Source organism: Rhinopithecus bieti, unplaced genomic scaffold (assembly GCF_001698545.2).
Source record: "Rhinopithecus bieti isolate Rb0 unplaced genomic scaffold, ASM169854v2 scaffold_33210, whole genome shotgun sequence".
In the NCBI taxonomy this organism is placed as follows: domain Eukaryota; kingdom Metazoa; phylum Chordata; class Mammalia; order Primates; family Cercopithecidae; genus Rhinopithecus; species Rhinopithecus bieti.
Genome location: NW_016814226.1, coordinates 350,602 through 373,492, shown reverse-complemented (window position 1 = coordinate 373,492; position 22,891 = coordinate 350,602). Strand labels below are relative to the sequence as shown.

General features: G+C 48.8%; 1 protein-coding gene across 1 annotated transcript in view; it reads left to right on the top strand.

Moving 5' to 3' along the window:
• The window catches only part of PACSIN2 (protein kinase C and casein kinase substrate in neurons 2), a 150,766-nt gene that overhangs the window by 522 nt on the left and 127,353 nt on the right, over positions 1 to 22,891 (top strand). The gene's annotated exons all lie outside the window — the stretch shown is intronic.

Here is a 22,891-nt window from a genome sequence, read left to right as displayed (position 1 = left end):
GGCCGCCGAGGTGAGGGGTCGCCGCGACGGTTGGGGCGCCGCGGGCGGGACGCGGGGGCGCTGGTCGGCGGCCGGGCCCGCGCCCTTTTAGGGCCGCCGCGCCGAGCTCCGCGCCCTGAGGGAAGCGGGTCGGGCCGCGCGGAACTTCCTGTCTCCGTGGGAGGGGGCGAGTGCTCGGGGCCCAGGGGGCGCCCGGAGAAGACATCTTGGGGAGGGCGAGTGGGTTCGGCTCCGGGAAGGGGCGGGGGCCCGTGGGGGCGGCGCTGTGGGAGCGGGGCAGTTTTCCGGGGTCCGGGGCCTGCCGGAGAGAGAAGTGCAGGAGCAGGCCGTCGGGGGTTAAGGGCTGCTAATGGAGTGGGGGAGGTGTAGACAGCTGCAGAAGGCGCTAGGGCGACTTTTGGAGGGACGCGCTTTGGGAGGAAGCTGGGAATCCGAGGCGTGCAGAGGTTAGGCGAGGCTGCCGGAGCAGCGCTGGAGGGGAGGCGTGGCTGGGACGCTCCGGTGAGAGGGCAGGGCTTGGTCCTGGGGTGGTCTTGCGGCCGACGCAGGACACGCGGATGCGCTGATTTGGGGCGCTTTGATGAGCGGCCTCCATTTCCTTCCTTCCCACCCTCCCTGTCCCGGCTCTGTGTGTGTGTGTGTGTGTGTGTGTGTGTCTGGGGAGGGCGGGGGGAGCAAAGCCCTTACCGCAGCACGTCCTAGAGCTGGGGCCAAGCAGGAGAGGCTGGGGAGGTTTGCCCTTGTGACCCTCGTCGGAGTTTCCCCAGACTCACTGAATCAGAAATCCGAACTCCCTTACTCCTCTAGGGCTTTCAAGCCTGACCAGGCATCCTGAGAGGTCCGCGATTGGAGAGGTAGTGATTGCTGCTGCTGTTGAATTTCGTTGATTCAGTGGATTTCGGCTCCATCAGAGAAAGTCGATTTTCTTTTTAGAAGGAGTTGGTTGGTCAGAGGAGCAAGCTGTGCTATTGCCTTGGGGCCCACACGGCTGCAACTTTGAGGTTTAACAGGACCTGGGGATGCCACTCTCAGCTTGGGTGGCTGAGGGAAGGTGGCCTTTGACTGGGTGCGTGCACGATTCCTGGATCCTGTCTTCTCGTTTTACCCCTGCCTGTCCCGTGTTTTTGTGGTTAAGGGAGTAGGCTGCTCAGAGTCTCCAGGGCTGTTTATTGTTTACCAAATACTGCCTTGCTGTCTTGATGAAAAGCAAGAGACTAGCTCAAAGAGTTTGAACCTCAGCTGCAGATGGTGAGCTCACACCTTCTTCCTTCTCACCTTTTCGGTGCCTCCCTCTGCAGTTATTCCCATGTGCTGAAGTTCTGCTTTAACCCTCCTGGGATTGCCAGGTTGGAGCCCAGGGCAAGGGAGCTGACCAGGTGGGCAGTGTTGAATGCCAGCCCTCCTGTTCTTGCCCAAGATGTTGTCATTCCACTTGATTCATGAGCTGGCCTGCATGCAGCCTCTTCAAAGAGACATTGAAGCTGTGCCAGTGCAACTTGGATCTCTCTTGATTCACCTGGAAAACTTTTCACTTGTGTGGACCTAAACTTAATTCTAGAGTTTGGCAGCCTCCTTGGTGAGGTTATGTTGGTTGAGATATGAGGCCACTACATCAAAAACATTTCTGTGGTATGTGGTGTGTTTTTCTTTTGACAATAGTCTTAAAGCTTTAAAGAAAGTGGCCATTAGGCTGATGATATTTATTACTTGGGAAAGTAACAACACAGAGAAGTAGACGGGTGATTAGGTCCGCACTCTTTATCCACTTTTTGGGAGAATAACAACAACTCGTTTGAATGGAAATGGTATCCTTAGCTCGTGTTGCTTTGGGACTTGGAACTTTATTACTTTTAATCTCAAATGTATATGAAGTTGTGATGTGATATTTAAATAATCTAGGCTGGGTGGGGTGGCTCACGCCTGGGATCCCAGCACTTTGGAAGGCCGAGGCAGGCAGATTACCTGAGGTCAGAACTTAGAGACCAGCCTGGCCAACCTGGTGAAACCCCGTCTCTACTAAAGATACAAAAATTAAGGCTGGGCGTGGTGCCTCACGCCTGTAATCCCAGCACTTTGGGAGGCCGAGGTGGGCGGATCACCTGAGGTCAGGAGTTCGAGACCAGCCTGACCAACATGGAGAAACCCCATGTCTACTAAAAATACAGAATTAGCCGGGCGTGGTGGTGCTCACACCTGTAATCCCAGCTACTCGGGAGGCTGAGGAAGGAGAATTGCTTGAAACCAGGAGGCGGAGGTTGTGGTGAGCCGAGATCGGGCTGTTGCACTCCAGCCTAGGCAACAAGAGCAAAACTCTGTCTCAAAAAAAAAAAAAAATTAATCTGGCGTGGTGGTGCACATGTGTAATCTCAGCTACTTGGGAGGCTGTGGCATGATAATTGCTTGAACCCGGAAGATGGAAGTTGCAGTGAGCCGAGATCACGCCACTGCACTCTAGCCTGGGTGACAGAGACTCTGTCTAAAAATAAATAATCTAAAAGTATGCATATATAAAAAAAAAAATAATATCTGGGTTTCCAACATAGCATTCTGCGGGGAGATCACATTGACTTTTCCCTAATCCTGGGTATCCATCCACATCTCTGATGGCCAGGCATTTCTGGAGTGGGAGCAGAAGGGCATTTGTCCTTGCTTTTTTTTTTTTTCTTTTTTTTTTGAGACAGAGTCTCCGCCTTCCGGGTTCAAACGATTCCTCTGCCTCAGCCTCCTCAGTAGCTGGGATTACAGGTGCCTGCCACCTTGCCTGGCTAGTTTTCGTATTTTTAATAGAGATGGGGTTTCACCATGTTGGCCAGGCTGATCTGGAACTCCTGACCTCAAGTGATCTGCCCACCTTGGCCTCGCACAAATGTCCTTGCCTTTTGTTTCTTTACACCTTGAAAGTCCGTGCTGTGTTAAGGGCGCCATGCTCTGGCTTCCTGATTCTGAAGGGGTTATCAGTGGATGATTCCAGATGTTGTGGAATGTCAACCAGATCGAAAGGTTTATTTAATAATAGTGATGGCACCTTATGTTTAGAGTTTGCAGTGCCATTTACCAGATGCTCTCTGACCACCTTCATCTGAACCTCCCAGCTGACTCGGGCCTGCTTTATCTTCCATCAAATTATAATGGCAGCTTTGTGGAGGTCACCCTGCAGATTATGCGATTAATGACCACATTCATGTGAACGATAGTGCTGGCTTAGTTTTTTTCCAGTTAGGTTGTTTGGAATGGTAGTTGCATACCTGAGGGCAGTGCAGCAATGCCTTAGTTACGAAGTCAGTTTGCATTCCACAGGTAGAGTCTTTCCTTATGGCCAGGGCACTGATCCCTCATATACCAGAAAGTATCATTCGTCCTTGCCCCAGATAGACTCCAGATGCGTCCCAGTGGTGGTTCTTGGGTTAGTTTTGTAGGAATTTCTGCAGAATTTTGGTATTCAGATGAGTATGCTCTGTCTGTGGGCTGGAGACAGGCTTCAAAGAATTCTCAAATTATTCTGCACAATGCATCATTTTTTGGTATCTCTGCAGTTCCAAGGGTAACTACTTGAGGGACAGTGGCCACCAAAGAGCACAAGTTTTGACATTTTGATGAAAAACACACATAAAACAATTAAAAACCATCTTTCCTTAAGCTACCTATTGAATTGTGTTTTTTCTCTTTTTTTTTTTTTTTTTTTGAGACGGAGTCTTGCTCTGCTGCCCAGGCTGGAGTGCAGTGGCCGGCTCTCAGCTCACTGCAAGCTCCGCCTCCCGGGTTCACGCCATTCTCCTGTCTCAGCCTCCCGAGTAGCTGGGACTACAGGCACCCGCCTCGTCGCCCGGCTAGTTTTTTGTATTTTTTAGTAGAGACGGGGTTTCACCGTATTAGCCAGCATGGTCTCGATCTCCTGACCTCATGATCCACCCGTCTCGGCCTCCCAAAGTGCTGGGATTACAGGCTTGAGCCACCGCGCCCGGCCGTGTTTATTCTCATAATTGCATGTTCATCTGTTTGCTTAATAAAACTTAAAGCATCATAGAGTCTTTCTTGTTTCCTAGAATAAGGTCTTTTTTCTTTTCTTTTCTTTTTTTTTTTTGAGATGGAGACTTGCTTTGTCACCCAGGCTAGAGTGCAGTGACCTGATCTGGGCTCGCTGCAAGCTCCACCTCCTGGGTTCACGCCATTCTCCTGCCTCAGCCTCCCAGGTAGCTGGAACTACAGGCGCCCACCACCATGCCTGGCTAATTTCTGGTATTTTTAGTAGAGACAGGGTTTCACCGTGTTAGCCAAGATGGTCTCGATCTCCTGACCTTTGTAATCCACCTGCCTCAGCCTCCCAAAGTGCTGGGATTACAGGCGTGAGCCACCGTGTCTGGCTGGTCTTTTTAATTTTCAGTTAAAAAAAAAATAAATAAATAAATAAATAAATATATATATGTGTATTTTAAAATAGAGATGGGATTTTTGCCATCTTTGCCAGGCTGGTCTCAAACCCCTGGCCTCAAGTGATCCTCCCATCTCGGGTTCCCAGAGTGCTAGGATTACAGGTGTGAGCTACCACACCCGGCCTATTTTCAATCCTTAAAAAATCATTTGCATGTTTCTTGACTTCAGGCACTGAACTAGACAGAGATGAGAATATAGAAATAATAAAATGGGGCTGGGCGCAGTTCTCATGCCTGTAATCCCAGCACCGTGGGAGGCTGAGGCGGGAGGATCACTTGAGGTCAGGAGTTCGAGACCAGCTTGGCCAATATGGTGAAACCCCGTCTCTGCTAAAAATACAAAAATAGTCGGGCATGGTGGCGGGCGCCTATAATCCCAGCTACTCGGGAGGCTGAGGCAGGAGAATCACTAGAACCCAGGAGGCAGAGGCTGCAGTGAGCCGAGATTGCGCCACTGCACTCCAGCCTGGAAGGCAGACCAAGACTCTGTCTCAAAAAAAAAGAGAAAAAGAAAAGAAATAATAAAATGATGTTTCAGTTATCAAAGATCTCTCAAGAAGCCTTAAAAACGATACATAAGGCTAGAGATTTTGCTGTACCTTTGGAAAGTGCGTGTGTGGTGGTTTATAGAATGTATTCTGTGGCCAGATAAAATTTATATGATTATTTTTCCTCCCAAGAATGTGGGATAACAGAGGGGGAGGAGCATGGATGGAGACTGGGAGCCTTGGGCTCTTGTCCAGCCTTTTCCTGACCAACCCTGAGGTCTGGGACAATCCACACAGAACTCCGGGTCTCAGTTCTCACATTTGTAAATGGAAGAACTTAGAGGACTTTTACCTTTTGCAAATCTGATAGCAACTGTGACCCCTTCCCACGAAGTGGGGACAGCTTCATAGGCCTGAACCCAGGTTAAGAACTGAATCATTCCATCGCTGAGCTCCCTCTCACCTGTGATATTCTGTAATCCTCTTTTCCGGGTCATCTTTGAGCTAATAATAATGCTGACTTGGATTTGTAGAAGGTGCACTTCCGCCTCTCATTCTTTGGTTCTCAAAACATTTCGGAGTGGTATGGGTGGCAATATTCCTTCCTGTGATGAAGAAAGTGGGCCAGGCTTGGTCAGCACGTTGATGGAGCACACAGCCAGAGGCCGTCCTGGGACCAGAACTGGGGCTCCTGGTTGCCATCCTGGGGCTTTTCCATTAGGCTTTGCTTCCTTGGTGGTTGTCATTATGAGTTATATTTGGCAGTTCAAATATCCCAGAATGTGTCACTCACAGAGGAAACTATTTGTTCATCTGCCGAAAGGACTGTTTTTCTCTCTGAGTTTGGATCACTAAACACCTTTCTGTATGTGAAAAGGCTACTCATTTGTTTTTGTTGTTTTTTCTTGCCACATTTTTCATAGGGACAGTTTGTAGGGCTTGAGTGTTTTGAGCAGACTTATTTAATGCTTATTGATGAAAGAGTACATTAAAATGACTACTTCTCGGTTGCTTAGCACTTGAGATAGTTGTGAAATAAATGTTAAGTAAAAATTCCAAATGTCTGACTTGTCCTATCCAAATATGTCCTCACAGATGAGATGCTTTCTGCAGTCTAGGAGGCTCCTCCCTGGGCCCAGAGCCGCTGGGTGGGTTTGAAAGTTGGGTGTGGATTGTGCCAGTGGCCAGGACTTTCCAACAGTGGCTTCTTGTGGCCTTCTGGCTAGACTCCTAACATTTTATGGACTAATTTTTTCGGTTTATTGAAAGAGTACACATTCTCAGCTGTATAAAGAGCTCATATATGTAAAAGAACACTGAACTTAGGCCGGGCGTGGTGACTCACGCCTGTAATTCCAGCACTTTGGGAAGCCAAGGTGGGCGGATCACAAGGTCAGGAGTTTGAGACCAGCCTGGCCAATATTGTGAAACCCCATCCCTACTAAAAATACAAAAACTAGCTGGTCGTGGGGGCGGGCGCCTGTAGTCCCAGCTGCTTGGGAGGCTGAGGCAGGAGAATGGCTTGAATCCAGGAGGCGGAGGTTGCAGTGAGCCGAGATTGTGCTGCTGCACTCCCGCCTGGGCGACAGAGCGAGACTCCGTCTCAAAAAAAAAAGACCACTGAACTTTAGAACTTCACAGGTGTTAGGTGGCTTATTTCTGATGAAAATAATCATAATAAAGATGTTTCTATTTTTATTTTTTAAAATAATACTTCTGGTCTATTTCTGAAAGATGTTTTGAATACTCAGACGTGGGAGCTGACAGTACTGCACACAGTGGGCATCACTCAGTGTGGAGTGTGTGTGGCGAATCCACCTGTCTTCCTGTTAGGTCCTGTGTGATGTGACTATTGATAGAGTTGCAGTCAGCTGGGGCACTCCATTAAGCTGCCCATGGAAGTACCTGCTTTTTATTTTCATTTCACTCCCTGGACTGAGAGTGTTTGGAGGATATCTCAGTGGCTCCTGTGGAGGGAGCATCTGTGGGTGGAAGGCAGCGGGCGGGGTGGGTCAGAGGGAGTGGTCCTGGCCACTGCGTGTCTGGTGCCCCGGCTCTGCCTGCAGCTCTGGAATCTTGAGGTAAAGATGGTGGCTGCTCTGTAAAGGCAGCTCAGTATAGGCAGCAGGCCTGGAAACTATCTCTGTTCATTGTGGCAGTACCAGATAGGAGTGTGTACAAAGTACTGCATGACAGGAGGGCGGGTCTCACTGTCCTCAGGACACTGCAGAGAGCTGACCTTCAGGGAGGTGACTTGGGAGGTATTGTGCCAGAGCCACAGGTGCTGTCCAGGTGGGGCCGATGGGAAGGACCATTCTGGGCAGAGCTGCAGAGCTCTGAAGAACAAGCAGTGGCTGAGAGAGAGGGCTCACACCTGTAATCCCAACACTTTGGGAAGCTGGGGTGGGTGGATCACTTGAGGCCAGGAGTTGGAGACCAGCCTGGCCAACATAGCAAAACCCTGTCTCTACTAAAAGTACAAAATTAGCTGGGTGTGGTGGTTTGTGACTGTGATCCCAGGTACTTGGGAGGCTGAGGCGGAAGAATTGCTTGAACCTGGGAAGCAGAGATTGCAGTGAGCCAAGATAGTGCCATTGCATTCCAGCCTGGGCGACAGGCGAGACTGTCTCAAAAAANCACAGGTGCTGTCCAGGTGGGGCCGATGGGAAGGACCATTCTGGGCAGAGCTGCAGAGCTCTGAAGAACAAGCAGTGGCTGAGAGAGAGGGCTCACACCTGTAATCCCAACACTTTGGGAAGCTGGGGTGGGTGGATCACTTGAGGCCAGGAGTTGGAGACCAGCCTGGCCAACATAGCAAAACCCTGTCTCTACTAAAAGTACAAAAATTAGCTGGGTGTGGTGGTTTGTGACTGTGATCCCAGGTACTTGGGAGGCTGAGGCGGAAGAATTGCTTGAACCTGGGAAGCAGAGATTGCAGTGAGCCAAGATAGTGCCATTGCATTCCAGCCTGGGCGACAGGCGAGACTGTCTCAAAAAAAAAAAAAAAAAGAACAAGGGGTGTGTGTGAGAGGGTGGGGGCAGAGAAGGCTTCAGGTTGTGACCTGCCTTATATTCTCCTGGAGGACAGTTCACTGGGGAGCAGTTTCTGGGTATTTAAAATACCGGGATGAAGATCTTCGGAGAAGCAAGAGGTCAGTTGAGAAGTCCAGGGATGCAGATGGGGCAGGGGCAATTCAGGTTACTCAATTTCACAAAGGCCACCTCTGTCCCTGGGAGTCTCAAGGATTGCCATCTGTGTTCCTAGGAAGCAGTGGCTCCACTCCAATGAGAGGGGCTTTTCGAGTGGGAATGGCCTCAGCCTTGACTCATTCTCTTAAACTGCATTTATGTGTTTGGTTGGGAATGCAGTAACTGTGTGGGTTCTGCTTCTCTTTTTTTTTTCTTAAATTTTGAGGCGGAGTTTTGCTCTTGTTGCCCAGGCTGGAGTGCAGTGGTGCGATCTCGGCTCACTGCAACCTCCACCTCCCGGGTTCCAGCGATTCTCCTGCCTCAGTCTCCCAAGTAGCTGGGATTATAGGCATGCACCATCATGCCCAGCCATTTTTGTATTTTTTGCAGAGATGGGGTTTTACCATGTTGGCCAGGCTGGTCTCAAACTCGTGACCTCAAATGGCCCGCCTGCCTTAGCCTCCCAAAGTGCTGGGATTTCAGGCATGAGCCACCGTGCCTGGCTGTTTCTCTTTCCGTATGGTTTATGCTTACAGATCCTTGAGGTTAGTATGTCACTTTCACTGTTAGTTCCTGCAGAAGAAAGGTAATTTTGCATTAAGGTATTGGAGGTTAGGAACATGGTTTTGGAGTCATACAGCCCTTGGGTGTGGGTTCGAGCTCCATCACTAGGTGACTGTGTGGCTTTTGGCCAAATGCTTCAATGTCTCCAAAACTTGAGTGTCGTAGTCAGTCGGGGCTGCTGTAATTAAGATGCGGTGGCTTGTCAACAGCAGAAATTTCTTCCTTATGGTTCAACAGGCTGCAAGGCTGAGATCAGAGTACAGCATGGTTGGGTTCTGAGGAGGATCCTTTTTCATGTTGCGGATTGCTGACTTCTTATAGCCTCACATGGCAGAAAGAAGGCGAGAGAGCTCTGGGTACTTTTTATAAAGGCACGAGTGGCCGGGTGCAGTGGCTCATGCCTGTAATCCCAACACTTTTGGAGGCTGAGGCAGGAGGATCACTTGATGCCAGGAGTTCATGGCCAGCCTGGGTAACATAGTGAGACCCCATCTCAACAAAAACTAGAAAAAAAAAGTTGTAAGAACACTAATCCCATTCATGAGGGCCCTGCCTAATTAGCTTCCAAAGGCCCTACTTCCTAATGCCATCAAACTGAGGGGCAGAATTTCAACATACGAATTTTGGGAGGATCCATACATGCAGTCCTTTGCGCCAGGATACTGAGCTCCTTGCCTCATAGGATTTTGGCAGGGCAGCATGAGGTGACGGACCCCAGGAGCCCAGCATGTGTACCTGGTCACTGCTCCTGCAGTCACTCTGTCGCTCTACTTAAGTGAATTTGCCAGCAAACTATACCTTTAAAGTGCCCCAAGTGATTTTATCCAGTTCTATTTAAAAATCCTTCCAAAACTTTTTGGACCTTTCCTTGGTGACTCGGGATCACGGGTGTGTGTGTGGATTATTGGTGTGGGTGAAGCCTCCTGCCCTGCATGGACTCCCCTCGTATCCTGGCACTTACAGGGCCTGTCTTCTTCTCACCACCTTTTGTAAGCTACTGTTGGCACCTGGCCCGTGTGTTGGGGTGAGGGCCTGGTGATGGTCATATCCTCCCTGGGTTTTGAGGGCAGCCCTGCCATGCAGAGGCCTTGCTCTCTTCTGGGTTGGTGATTCTCTGCCTGAGTTTAATGGGATGGTTCTAGAAAGCCTGACCCTGGGATCAAGGGATGTTGCTTGACTACACTACACGTAGTGACTCAGGACTGGAAGGGAGTACTGGTGATGATAGCTTATCCCTAAGTGATGAGAAATAGGACTTAGAAAGCAGATGATAAAGCTGTGAGCACTGCTCACCTATGTGAAATTGTGTGAAGATAACGTGCAGCAGTGATAGTTAAGGTTTTAGAATTATGGGAAGTTTCTCCTTGTTTTCCAAACTGTACCATTGCCCTTTTACTTTTAGATTAATGCTTAAGTAATAACTTTGTAATTAAAAAAAGTATAAATAAAAAGAACTTGGTTGTCTAGGAATTTGCATTTTACCAATAAGCTTTCCATAGCTCTCATTTTGTTTTCAGAACAGCCTTGTTTTGGTTCCCTATTCATTGTTCAGAGGAGAAAGAGAGGTAGAGCTGAAGGGGTCAGTGGTTTTGCCTGAGGCCACCAGCCAAGACCCCATATGGGTCTCTGAGCCCAAGCCCAGAGCTTCCAGGGAGGCCTGTGACGGGGCCTCTGCCTGGACCTGCAGGGTGGTCTTTAGATAGGATCAACTGTGGCTAGTATTTTGAAGTTTAAATGAAATCTTCTTATTGTAAAGTGATACCCAAACCGTACTTTGTGAACATTTTCATATTTTAAACTGCATTTGTCTTTCATTATATTAAATTATGTTGTCGCCAACTGAGCGTGCCAAGATCGTGAATTGTGGTCTTCAGAGGAACCACAGAGCAGGCAGTGCGCCCCGTGCAGACCTCCAAGCCTGCTATTAGTGGGTTCTGTAGCTGTCTGATTGGCTAGAACTGGCTGCCTGCTCGCCACTTAGCTCGCACGTGGTGATGCTTTAATTAAGCAATTGCGACCTTTACTCCTGCAAATGTGTCATCAGATAAGGAGTCTGGGCATGTGCCACCAAGGAGGATATGCGTGGGGGGTGTAGAGTCAGTGGTGAGGGGCTGTCTGCACAGGCCCCCGTGTTCTTAAGTTTTCTGAGGGACCATTCAAGAAGCTTTACATTCCTGCCCATTTAATTCTTGCAACAAGATGGTGTTCTCTCCACTTGGTGCATCAGTAAACCTAAGCTCAGAGAGATTAAGTGGCCTTCAGAGGGTCACCACCATCAGAGCTGGTGCTCTGCCTACTGAAGTCCACACTCATTTCACCTCCTCTGTCTGGCTGGAATAAGTAAGCTGTGAATCGCTCTCAGATGTGAACATCTTTAAAAGATAATAAGTCTTTCTCCTCCACCTCTGAGAAACATAGACGTGAGGCAGATTATGTGTGTCTTTTGCTTAAAATGGGATTTATGTCTGTAACTAACTTGGTTAAGATAATCTGAAACTTTACAGCCATTTACACAGCAGGGAGATAAGAGCAGGAAAGGGAGAGCTGCTGGTGTGCGGTCAAGGCCACGGGTGACTCGCTGGTGCACCCACACCATGATGCATCCCATGTGGGACAGGAGGAAGATTCCAGAGGCCCTGGCTTAGGAGTGCCTCACCTTTGGCAGATGCATTCTAAAAGGCATCTTATGCTGTTAAAGAGCAGATAGACAAGGGAGAAGAAATTGCGTTTCTTCAGAGCATGGCACTTTATAAAATTGTGAAAGGTCTTCACATTTTGTCAACATTGTGATATCACATAAGAGCATTTACTCAGGTATATTAGAGCAGATATTTGTGGTTTTTTTTTTTTTTTGAGTCAGAGTCTCACTCTGTCGCCCAGGCTGGAGTGCAGTAGCACGATCTTGGCTCACTGCAAGCTCCGCCTCCCAGGGTCATGCCATTCTCCTGCCTCAGCTTCCCGAGTAGCTGGGACTATGGGTGCCCACCACCACGCCAGAAAAATTTTTTATATTTTTAGTAGAGACGGGGTTTCACGTGTTAGCCAGGATGGTCTCCATCTCCTGACCTCGTGATCTGCCTGCCTCGGCCTCCCAAAGTGCTGGGATTACAAGCGTGAGCCACCACGCCCGGCCGATATTTGTCTTTATGCTTGGGATAATCATCACTTTTGTGTCGAATGACTTCTTTTTTGCTTCCTTTAAATCTTTTAAAAATTGAAGGTTCAACATAGAAAACAATGTTCTAAATAGGAAACTCTCTTTGTAGTTTACCTTCCACACACGAAGTGGTTTTTATGTATCTTGATCGAGTAACCTATTCCCTGCTGACTTTGTACGAAGCTTCAGAAGAGGCAAGAGAGGTGCGTTGTCGCTGTCCTTCCTCAGGGCAACGCTTTGAGGTTGTTCGTTTGAACGTGAGGAAGCTGTAGGTAGTGAGATCGGGTGCCTAGCTGAATGCCTTCCAGTTTGTAGATGGGAGAGATCTGAAGCTTGAACTGACCTCACTGTTTTCTTTTCAATAACTGACATTGCTATGATTGTATTATTCAGATTCACTTAAATATTTTCTTAAGTATTTTCTATGTTTTACCATCATCTTCAAAAAGATGATTAATGGTTATATTATCCTGTTGATATAATGAGATTAAAACATTCCCTAGTGCTGGACATTTTAGGTTATTTCCACTTTTTTGCTAATGTAGATGAATTTGCAGTTTATAGTTTCATCCATGTATTAAAGGGTATCAACACATTAAGAGTGTTTTGAAAGCCTGTCTTGCTGCTTGTAAGTTTATTTTCTGATTTTTTGGGTGAAAAGTGGAGATTCTTTCTCTCTACAGCGCTTGCCTTGGCCTTTAGAACTTCCAAGTATCTGTGAGATAAGAAAGTTCTGTGAGGATTTCTTAAATGAGTCACATTTCCTTCCTAAGTTTCTGGATATCATTTTAGTTGAATTGGTTGCTTTACTTTGATGAGCAAGGAACGATGTTTTAGAAAATCCTTACTACTTGATTATTAATCCCTGGAGCTAACGTTCCACATTCCCAAGGTGGTGCGTGCTTATGGTCGCCTTCCTCCATCAGCGCAGCCAGCGTGGTAGGTATCTCACAGACCTTCTCTAGCTTTCTTTTCCTCACTTAGGGAATGCATATTGGAAAGACTGCAGGGTTCTTCTGCCAGGCAGCCTTGGGGGTCTTGTGGGCCTTTGGAGTTGTCTCTAGCTTCTAGATGCTGCTCTCATGGGTGTTCCTGGCTCTGTTCATCTCCAGAGACAAGCATCTCAAAGGCAACATGGGAAGTTCATAGCACTGGTGCTTACTTGCCTCGTTTGCTTGTTTGTTTTTCTTTTCTTTTTTTTTTTTTTTTTTTTTTTTTTTTTTTTTTTTTTGAGACGGAGTCTTGCTCTGTCGCCTGGGCTGGAGTGCAGTGGCCGGATCTCAGCTCACTGCAAGCTCCGCCTCCTGGGTTCACGCCATTCTCCTGCCTCAGCCTCCCAAGTAGCTGGGACTACAGGCGCCCGCCACCTCGCCCGGCTAGTTTTTTGTATTTTTTTTTAGTAGAGACGGGGTTTCACCGTGTTAGCCAGGATGGTCTCGATCTCCTGACCTCGTGATCCGCCCGTCTCGGCCTCCCAAAGTGCTGGGATTACAGGCTTGAGCCACCGCGCCCGGCCTGTTTTTCTATTCTGGTCTTCTGTGGAACTTGTTACCATGTCCCCTCCCCATGGACTGATTTTCCTATCCTCCACTATCCCTTAGGTATTCACTTTCAGACTGAGCAGTGTCCTGTTTTCCTGGTGGCTCATTTGCCAGGATCTGCAAAGGACAAGGTGCTTCGCAGGGACAGAGAGGGGCTCCAGGTGGGGAGTAGTGGCCGGGCCAGCCGACCTCAGTGCTAACCCCTGGGTCCCCTCCCTTGAATTCCTGCGATGCCTCCACCATGTCCACCCTCTCCCCCCAGGGGCTGTTCCCCTTTTAGTTCTCTTGCCTTACTGTGGGCAAAAGCTTGCTCTTCTTGGTTCCTCTTATCCCAGCTAAGAAAAGCTGATGTTCGTAACAGAATGAAGAGACTTGACTACACAGGAAGGTAGAAATAAGAGGAAACAGTCAGAAACAGCGCAGGCATACAAGTGTCTTGCTTCCCAAGCACAGACAGGTTTTTGTGCCCACACTCCAGGGCTCGTCTGACTGCACTGGCTCTGCCAGGCGCTGCCCAGCTTCCTGCTTCCCCTCCCAGCCCTTCTGCTTCTGTCAGTAAAACAAAATTTTAGAGTAATGCTTTGCTTGATGCTCCGGGGGCTGTATTTCTGTCACAAGTGTGGAAATTGTACTTTGCCCTGGTTTCTGCAGATGCCTAAACATGTCTAGGTTGCCGTTGCCTTGACAACTGGCTGAACTGTTGGTTGTGTGTGTGGTGAAGGTTCTGGCAGGGGCTGGATGGAAGCCCCAGGTCGTCCTTAGAGTTTTTCAGCCAAGCTGGTGGTTATTCCCAGGTCCAGAGCCATATGTTCTTAGCTCCCCTTTGTCGTTTGGAGCTTCCCATTTTATTTCCCTGAGAAATCCCTGCTCAGCTGCCCTAGACTTGGGTGGGTGGTGTGGCATGGCATGGCATGGCATGCACTGATAGGGCTGATTTATTTCGAGACCGGATTTTTGGTAACACAAGACGCAATTCCTTATTAAGCCTTTGGCCTAAGCTTTATTCGAGGTTGGACGGGGCGCAAGGGCTGCTCGTGCTCTCCCTTCAAGTTCCTTCTGCTTCTTAGGCCTGGGGCTGCTTGTTGGGGCTCAGAGCTGGGCCTTGCCTGAGAGTCCTGCAAAAGCAGGGCCTTCCAGTGTGCCAGAGGGGTACTCCTGACCACCTGTAAGTCATGGGAAGAAAGTTAATGTGATTGGATCACTGCGATGCCACATAGTATGTCTCTTTTTATGAAGACTGAGTGAAAGGGTTGGTATAATCAATTCCAGTCTTATCCTTTGTTATTTTCTTTAATGCTTCTTGTATTTCCTTTTCTTTTCTTTTTTTTTGACGGAGTCTCGCTTTGTCTCCCAGGCTGGAGTGCAGTGGCGCGATCTCGGCTCACTGCAAGCTCCGCCTCCCGGGTTCACGCCATTCTCCTGCCTCAGCCTCCTGAGTAGCTGGGACTACAGGCGCCCGCCACCTCGCCCGGCTAGTTTTTTTGTATTTTTAGTAGAGACGGAGTTTCACCGTGTTAGCCAGGATGGTCTCCATCTCCTGACCTTGTAATCCGCCTGCCTCGGCCTCCCAAAGTGCTGGGATTATAGGCGTGGCCTCCTTTTCGATGTATTTCTTTTCTTCTTAGTCTTGCAAATGTGAGTCTGAAGTTGCTGATGTGGGAGTTGGGGCTGCCTCATCACCTCCCCTTACAGCTCAGACAAGTCACCTTCCTTGAGGTTTTTTGGGTGTACGCTCATTTCCAGAATTGCTATTTTTGACCCATGCTTTTCTCTCTGTTGCCTCTACTAGGAACTTGCAGGTTCACGAAATTTAGAAATAGTTTAACATAACATGAGCTGTTACTAGTAAATAAAGAGGTGAGTAGCGAGAGAAACCTCCTCCAATCCTCCAGACTCTCTGAAAGCGTCAGGTTAGCAGTTTGCTTGGTGGAGGTGGAGACACTCAGTCCACTGGGAACTTGTGGGGGGTACCGGGTGGGAGAGGGGAGTTCTCTCCTTGGGGTAGAGTTGGCAAATTACCAGCCCCCACAAAGGCTGCAAAGCCTTGTTCCCCACTCCCTGTGCATCCTGCTGTCCAAGATATCTGGCTTTTGGGGCCCTGACCTGGAACCTGGGTTGCTTTTCCCCATAGGAGGGCCTCTGTCTGGAGCAGAGGTACAGGGACAAGCCTCTGCTGTGTTTTGGTCTTGAACCAGCGCAGTCCAGTGGGGCTACAAGTGCCTGCGGTGAGCTGTTACTAGTAAGGAGCTCCGCAGCCAGGTTGCCTGGGCTTGAATCCCAGCTCTGAGATTGGTTGTGATACTTACGTCACCTTTGAAATGGGGATCATGGTAGGATTGTTGTGCAGATGGGATGCATGAACGTGTGCCCTGCACTTGGGTTGGCATTGCCCTTAGAGAGCTCCACTGTAGCACAGCCATTGGTGCCTCTGAGCCTGCCAACCATCTTGCCTTGGGACTCTTTGATTCCCACTTTACAGTTGAGGAATTAGGCTCAGAGAATCTTAATATATCTTCAGATCTGGGTCTACCTCAGGGTTCTCTCTTCAAAGCACTGGGGTCCCCCACAGTGGCCCTGGGTGTCCCCCACATTGGCCCTGGCTCCCCAGCAAATTAGGGAGTGACTGCCAGGGGACTGCTCCATCAGTGCTGTGCCCACCAGGCATAGTTTGTAGACAGAATTTTTTTTTTTTTTTGAGACGGAGTTTCACTCTTGTTGCCCAGGCTGGAGTGCAATGGCATGATCTTGTCTCACCGCAACCTCTGCCTCCCAGATTCGAGCGTTTCTCTTCCCTCAGCCTCCCAAGTAGCTGGCATTACAGGCATGTACCACCACGCTGGGCTAATTTTGTATTTTTAGTAGAGACAGGGTTTCTCCATCTTGGTCAGGCTGGTCTTGAACTCACGACCTCAGATGACCTGCCCGCCTCGGCCACCCAAAGTGCTGGGATTACAGGCGTGAGCCACTGTGCCTGGTCTGTAGATAGATTTTTTTAATGTCTCCATACACACACATACACACACACATAAAGCATTTATATGTTACTGAAATGGGAGAGTTCCTGGACCCCTTCGAAGTACTTGGGACAGGAATGTGGCTGGTTTGCTCAAACCCCTCACGTGAGGGGGAGCATGCAGGTGAGCAAGTGCAGGAGCCAAGGCGAGCACTTTTGGGCTCCAGTGTCACAGCAGTGTCTAGGGTTGTTACAGTGCTCATTTAGCCCTCCTGTCCAGGGATGGCTTAAGTGTTAAACGGCTTAAGAGTCAGTGTGACAGCCTTTTTGGGTTCAGCATCCTGAATTGTCCGGCGTCCAGGAAGAATCAGGTCACTTGGACTTGAAGGATGGTGAATGCGGGATTTTATTGAGTGATGGAGGTGGCTCTCAGCAGTATGGGGAGCTGGAGATGGGATGGAGTGGGAAAGTGACCTTTTCCTGGGGTTTGGCCATTCTGCAGCCGCTCTCCTCTCCAGCTGCCCCCAGCTGAACTCCTCTTGACTACCTCACTTCTCTCTTCTGCTACTCTTCTGCTCCTGGGGTCTGGGATTTGGGGTTTGTATGGGCACAGGATGACAGGGGGCATGGTGGGCCGAAAGGCAACATTTGGGTGTGAAAACAGGAATGCCTGTTGTCTTTTAGGGCCTTGGGTCCAGGCTTGAGGGTGGGGCGCTAACCAGGGACCCTGTCCTCCTTCCTCCTGTTTGTGTCATTACTATATATAAAGGATACTGTGATTATGGTTAACAAAATACCAGTTTACTTTAAAACTTGAATTTACGGTAGCTTTTTGTCTTCTGGATTTTCTAAATCATTGAATGTGAAAAATACTGTTATTTAGGAATCTAGCAACCTTGTTGATCTTTAAAAGGCTTGAGTTCAGAAAAAGTTTATTGTTGCCCTTTTCTTGCTCTGTGTTTTGGTGTCTGCCCTTCTGTCTGTCTGGCATCTGTGTGAGTCATGCGTCAGGGCATGTTGGGGAGATGGAGGCTGGTGTGGCTGGGCTGAGTTACAAACTGGAAGCAAGGTTGGGAGCCCAGAATCCAAACCAGATTCAGACTGGGAGAATATCTGAAATCCCTGCAGCAGCAAAGAAGGTTCCTATATCCACGGTCCCTGAAGGAATTTTGCTGGGTCCCCAGGTTCTCCGGGAGCACTGATGTGTCTCACTGTCATGGTACCAAAGACTTTCTGTTTTTATTCATCAACTTGCTGTACTTCCTTCTGCTCCCTCCTTAACCTGGGATTGGCTCTAGTTTCAAAGTTAATTCTGAAATCCAAACATCAGACTTGAAGGCTGGTGGCTGTCCTTGGATATGTTTGGGACTGGCTCCTGAGAAACCTCTTCCAGGAAAGCTCTGGCCTGTTAGATTTTGCTCTGTAATTTTACTGCCCTGCTCACCTAATGGTGGTCATTGGTGTTCTGAGACACATGGGTGGAACTCAGCAATGTTTCTTCACCTGTATTTTTGTTTGTTTGTTTTTTGAGACAGAGTCTTGCCCTGTCGCCCAGGCTGGAGTGCAGTGGTGTGATCTCAGCTCACTGCATCCTCCGCCTCGTGGGTTCAGGTGATTCTCCTGCCTCACTCTGCCTGCCGAGTGAGGTAATAGCTGGGACCACAGTCATGTGCCACCATACCTGGCTATTTTTTGGTAACTTGTATTTGGATCTTATATTTACGTCAGAATTTCATGCAAATAGATTCTTTCCCCCTAGAAATGGACTCAGACATTTTTGCATGCAATTCCATTGTATTCATAAATCCCCATTCATTTTTATTTGTTTGTTTTTTGAGATGGAGTCTCGCTGTCGCCCAGGCTGGAGTGCAGTGGCACCATCTTGGCTCACCACAACCTCTGCCTCCTGGGTTCAAGCGATTCTCCTGCCTCGGCCTCTCGGTAGGTGGGACTACAGGTGCGTGCCACTACACCCGGCCAATTTTTTCTATTTTTTGTAAAAACGGGGTTTTACCATATTAGCCAGGATGGTCTCAATCTCCTGACCTTGTGATCCGCCCGCCTCTCCCTCCCAAAGTGCTGGGATTACAGGCGTGAGCCACCGCAGCTGGCCAAATCCCCATTCACGTATTCAGCAAATATTTAAACGCCTGCCATGTGCTAGGCATGGTTCTAGGCAATGGAGTTACAACAGGAACAACATAGTCCATGATCTTACATTCTGGTCGCAGGAGGCAGAGCATGATTAAACACCCTCAGCCGGTGTGGAGGGCAGGCCAGCCTCAGTGCGCAGGAGGGTCCAGGCCTTATCACCCCCTGCCTGGGGCTCTGCTTGTTGCCAACCTCCCAGCCCCCTTCTAGCCTGCACTTCCCTGAACTGGTTTCTGACTTCACAATCATTATCAGAATGATTTTTAAAAAATTTAATGTTTCTTGAGGCTCATTTTGTGCCAGGTGTCCTATTTTTCCTTGCATGATTACACTTAGTCTCATGACAACTTGGTTTTGCAAGTGAGAAAGCTGGGCCTAGGCCTCATACCTAGGAAATGTGATGTGTGGTTTTGATCAGCATGCAGCTTGAGGCTATAGAACTCAGTAAGCCAGGCCTGAGGACACCATCAGAAATACCAACAACAAATTCAGTCTGTCCATTTTGGCCCGGACCGTCTCTATTCTCTGCTTTTTTTTTTTTTTTCCCCCGATTGAGACAGGGCCTCACTCTGTCACCCAGGCTGGAGTGCAGTGGTGTGGTTGTGGCCCACTGCAGCCTCCAACTCCAGGGTTTAACGATCCTCTTGCCTCGGCCTCCCAAACTATAAGTGTGTGCCGTCATACCTGGCCAATTTTTTTTTTTTTTTTTTTTTTTTTTTTTGAGATGGAGTCTGGCTGTGTCGCCAGGCTGGAGTGCAGTGGCTTGACCTCAGCTCACTGCAGCCTCTGCCCCCCAGGTTCAAATGATTCTCCTGCCTCAGCCTCCCAAGTAACTGGGATTACAGGCATGCGCCACCATGCCCAGCTAAGTTTTGTATTTTTAGTAGAGACGGGGTTTCAGCATCTTGGCCAGGCTAGTCTTGAACTCCTGACCTTGTGATCCACCCATCTTGGCCTCCCAGAAGTGCTGGGATTACAGACGTGAGCCACCGCGCCTGGCCTCATACCTGGCTAATTTTTAAATTTTTCTGGAGACCAGGGAAGGGGGCAGGTCTCATTGTGTTGCTCAGGCTGGTCTTGAACTCCTGGCTTCAAGTGATCCTCCTGCCCCGGCTTCCCAGAGCACAGGGATTACAGGTGTGGGTCACCGTGCCTGGCCACTGTTTATTTTAGCGATCAAATTGCCTTGCTCAAGGAGGAAAACGTGGGGGGAACATGCTGTAAGGCCTCTGTCTGGTGGACATTCTAGGCACTTGAAGTCACCAAGTCTGTATATTTATTGTTGGCAAAATTGCGTGATCCCATCCTTATTTCCAAATAACTGCCGCGTGGATGGCATTTGAAATGCATATGTAGTTCTTGACTGAGTAGATGTGTATGCTCTCTGGTTTTTCTACACCAGACACTTGCTGTCTTGTTGTAACTTTTAAGGTCCTGCCCAATGGACAGAGTAACTTCCTGAAAAGTTGCTTTAAAAAACCTTGTTTCCTCAGTGGACAGAGGGTGCAATGAAATAGCATTTGTGATCCTGACTCAGTCCCAACCAAGCAGAACCTTTATTCTGACTGGAGGTTTGCGAGCTGCCCTCCTCCTGGCACCAAAAGCAGCCTGTTCTTTAAATATTTGCATTGGGTAACTTTGTAGCTCTGTTTCCTTCTAAGGCTTGCCACACTTCATGTCAGAAGCAGAGCTCCTCCTCTGGAGTTATTGTGAAACATGACTCGATGCCAGGGTGCAGTTTCTCCGCAGTCAGCTCACTTTATAGAGGAAGAACTGGGCTGCTTCAGCTCAGTGTGACTTAAACATTGCAGTGTTCAGTCTTGCTTCCTGGCAGTTGGGGCCCAGAGCAGCTCCGAGGCTGGGAGGGGGGACATTGTCCCCTTTGACTACGTGAGTGTTGGAAGCAGGGTCCTGAGAGAGAGTCCAGGAGGCAACCTAAATGGAATTTCCAGTCTAAAGGGGCAGGGCACAGTTGCGGGAGTCCTGGTCTAAAGTCCAGTGAGATGGAGACTGGGGCTTGGGGTGGGATAGCGATTGCTGACAAGAAAGAAGGATCTCTGAGCCAGGGAAGAGGCAGCTGCATTCGCTGGCTGCGAGGCTGAGGCTCTAGGTGTGGATATGCTGGGGTGCTCCCCGAAGCCCCCAGACCTTTCATATGTTAACATTCCCGTAGATGGGACATGTAGGACCCCTGCCCTGGGCCCTTTTTTCAGTGTGACTCTCCCTACAGGGTGAGGAATCTGAGGTGTCAAGAAGTGGTATCTCCCTAAAACTTGTGCCTCTCCCTTTAGGCCATGCACAGGGACAGAGACCCTGGAATTCCCTGCCCCAGTAACCCCCAGCCCCCATACACAGCCTGCATGGGCCGCCTCCCTGGCGCGTCCTGCTGAGGGTAGGCTGTGCACTGTGAGCGTGTGCCTCCAGCCAAAGGTGGCTGAATGGTGGCCATGGGCAGGGTAGGGTGTGTGTGCACACAGCTTGGGTGTACAGGCTGGGGTGTCCCCACAAGCACGCCCGAGGGTCTTTGTGGCACAGGACACAGCCCTGGATTCATGTGTGTGCTTGGTTTCTTGAATGGTAAAGTTCGTACTTATTTTCTGGGTATGCTTGGTGGGGCCTGTCTGACACATGGGGCTTGGGGCCATGCCTGGAGCCCCAGTTGCATGGGGAGGTGGGGTTAAGAGCAGGCCTGTCCCCTGCTCAGCCCTTCTTCCCACCAAATCAGCCACACGTGAGGAGGAGCACACTCCACTGTCATTTTACCCAAAGTTTCCGTCTTGGCTTTTGTTAACATTCTGGCGCAATATCAGAAGGATTCCAGTCTACATCGTGGTCTTCTTGAGAGCTCATATTTGATTTCCGCTTTAGCTCAGTGGACTTTAGCCTGGAGGAATCCCAGTGAAGAGTTTTTAATGTTGACCTATGGAACTTGTCCCAGCAGCAAACCACAGATACTGTGGCGTGGGGGTGAGCAACTCTTGTGGAAACAAGGCAGTTCCCTTCTTCAGCTGCATAGGAGTGCTTCAGGAACCTTTTGGGCTACATTCTTCTTGTGATTTCTTGACTTCCAGGAGGGGAGGGAAGTGATGTCTGGGTCCCACGGTGCACATGGCCATCCCTGGTGCTGCCCTTCCAGGAGGAACTGCCAGGTCGGACATGGAGACGAACCCGGAGAGCTTCCTTCAGGTCTGGTCGGCCTTCGGGGCATTCCTACCAGTCTCAGAAGATGACAGTCTGCAATCATGTTATCAGCAACGTGGAAAAAATAAGGGCAGTGCAGTTTTCATGTGTGTAAGGTTAGCAACTGCCCTTTCTTGGGAAAGTTTTCGTGTGTGTAAGGTTAGCAACTGCTTTTTCTGTATAAAATTTTGACCATTGTACCTTTTACGTTTTAAAATGTCCTGTCTTTCCGTGTTAGAAAAGAGCTGGTAGTTTCTAAAGGATATTCTTACTTGGCAAAATAAAAAGTAAGCAGGCTTATGTTATTCTACCTTCCAATTTGAAGCAGTTTTATTGAGTTATAATGAACGGGCGATAAGTTTTGGCATATGAATCCACTATGAAGCCATCATCGCAAACGAGAGTGAGAAGTCCACCCTCTGAGGGTTCTTCCTGCTACTTGGGGTCCCTCTGGCTCCCCTTTCTTCCAGGCCACCACTGCTCTGCTCTTTGTCACTGTAGAATCACTTGCATTTTCTAAAATTTTATGTACATGGAATCATACAGTATGTATTCTTTTTTTTTTTTTTTTTTTGAGATGTAATCTTGCTCTGTTTCCCAGGCTGGAGTGCAGTGGCGTGATCTCAGCTCACTGCAACCTCCGCCTCCCAGGTTCAAGCGATTCTCCTGCCTCAGCCTCCCAAGTAGCTGGGACTACAGTCGCACGCTGCCACGCCCGGCCAATTTTTTTGTGTTTTTAGTAGAGACTGGACTTCACTCTTTTGCCCAGGCTGGTCTCAAACTCCTGAGCTCAGGCAGTCTGCCCGCCTCAGCCTCCCAGAGTGCTGGGATTACAGATGTGAGCCACCGCTTCCGGCCAGTATATATTCTTTTTACAGTATGTATTATTTTTAGTCTGGCTTATTTCACTCAGTAAAATTACTTTGAGATTGTTGTAGCATTTATCAGTTTCATTTTTTTAAAAATCCAATGCATGGGCATTTTACAATTTGTTCATTCACCTATTGACGGACGTTTGGGCTGTTTCCACTTGGTGTAATCACAAATGAAGATGCTATGTTGTGAAAAGATGTTACAAAAAAATAAGGTGCTGTCAACATTTGTGTGCCAGTCTTTGTGGGGACATCTGCTTTCTTTTTATCAACAATTTAATGGAGACAGTTGCCCAGACTGAGCTTGAACTCCTGGGCTTAAATGATCCTCCTGCCTCAGTCTCCCAAAGTGCTGGGATTATAGGT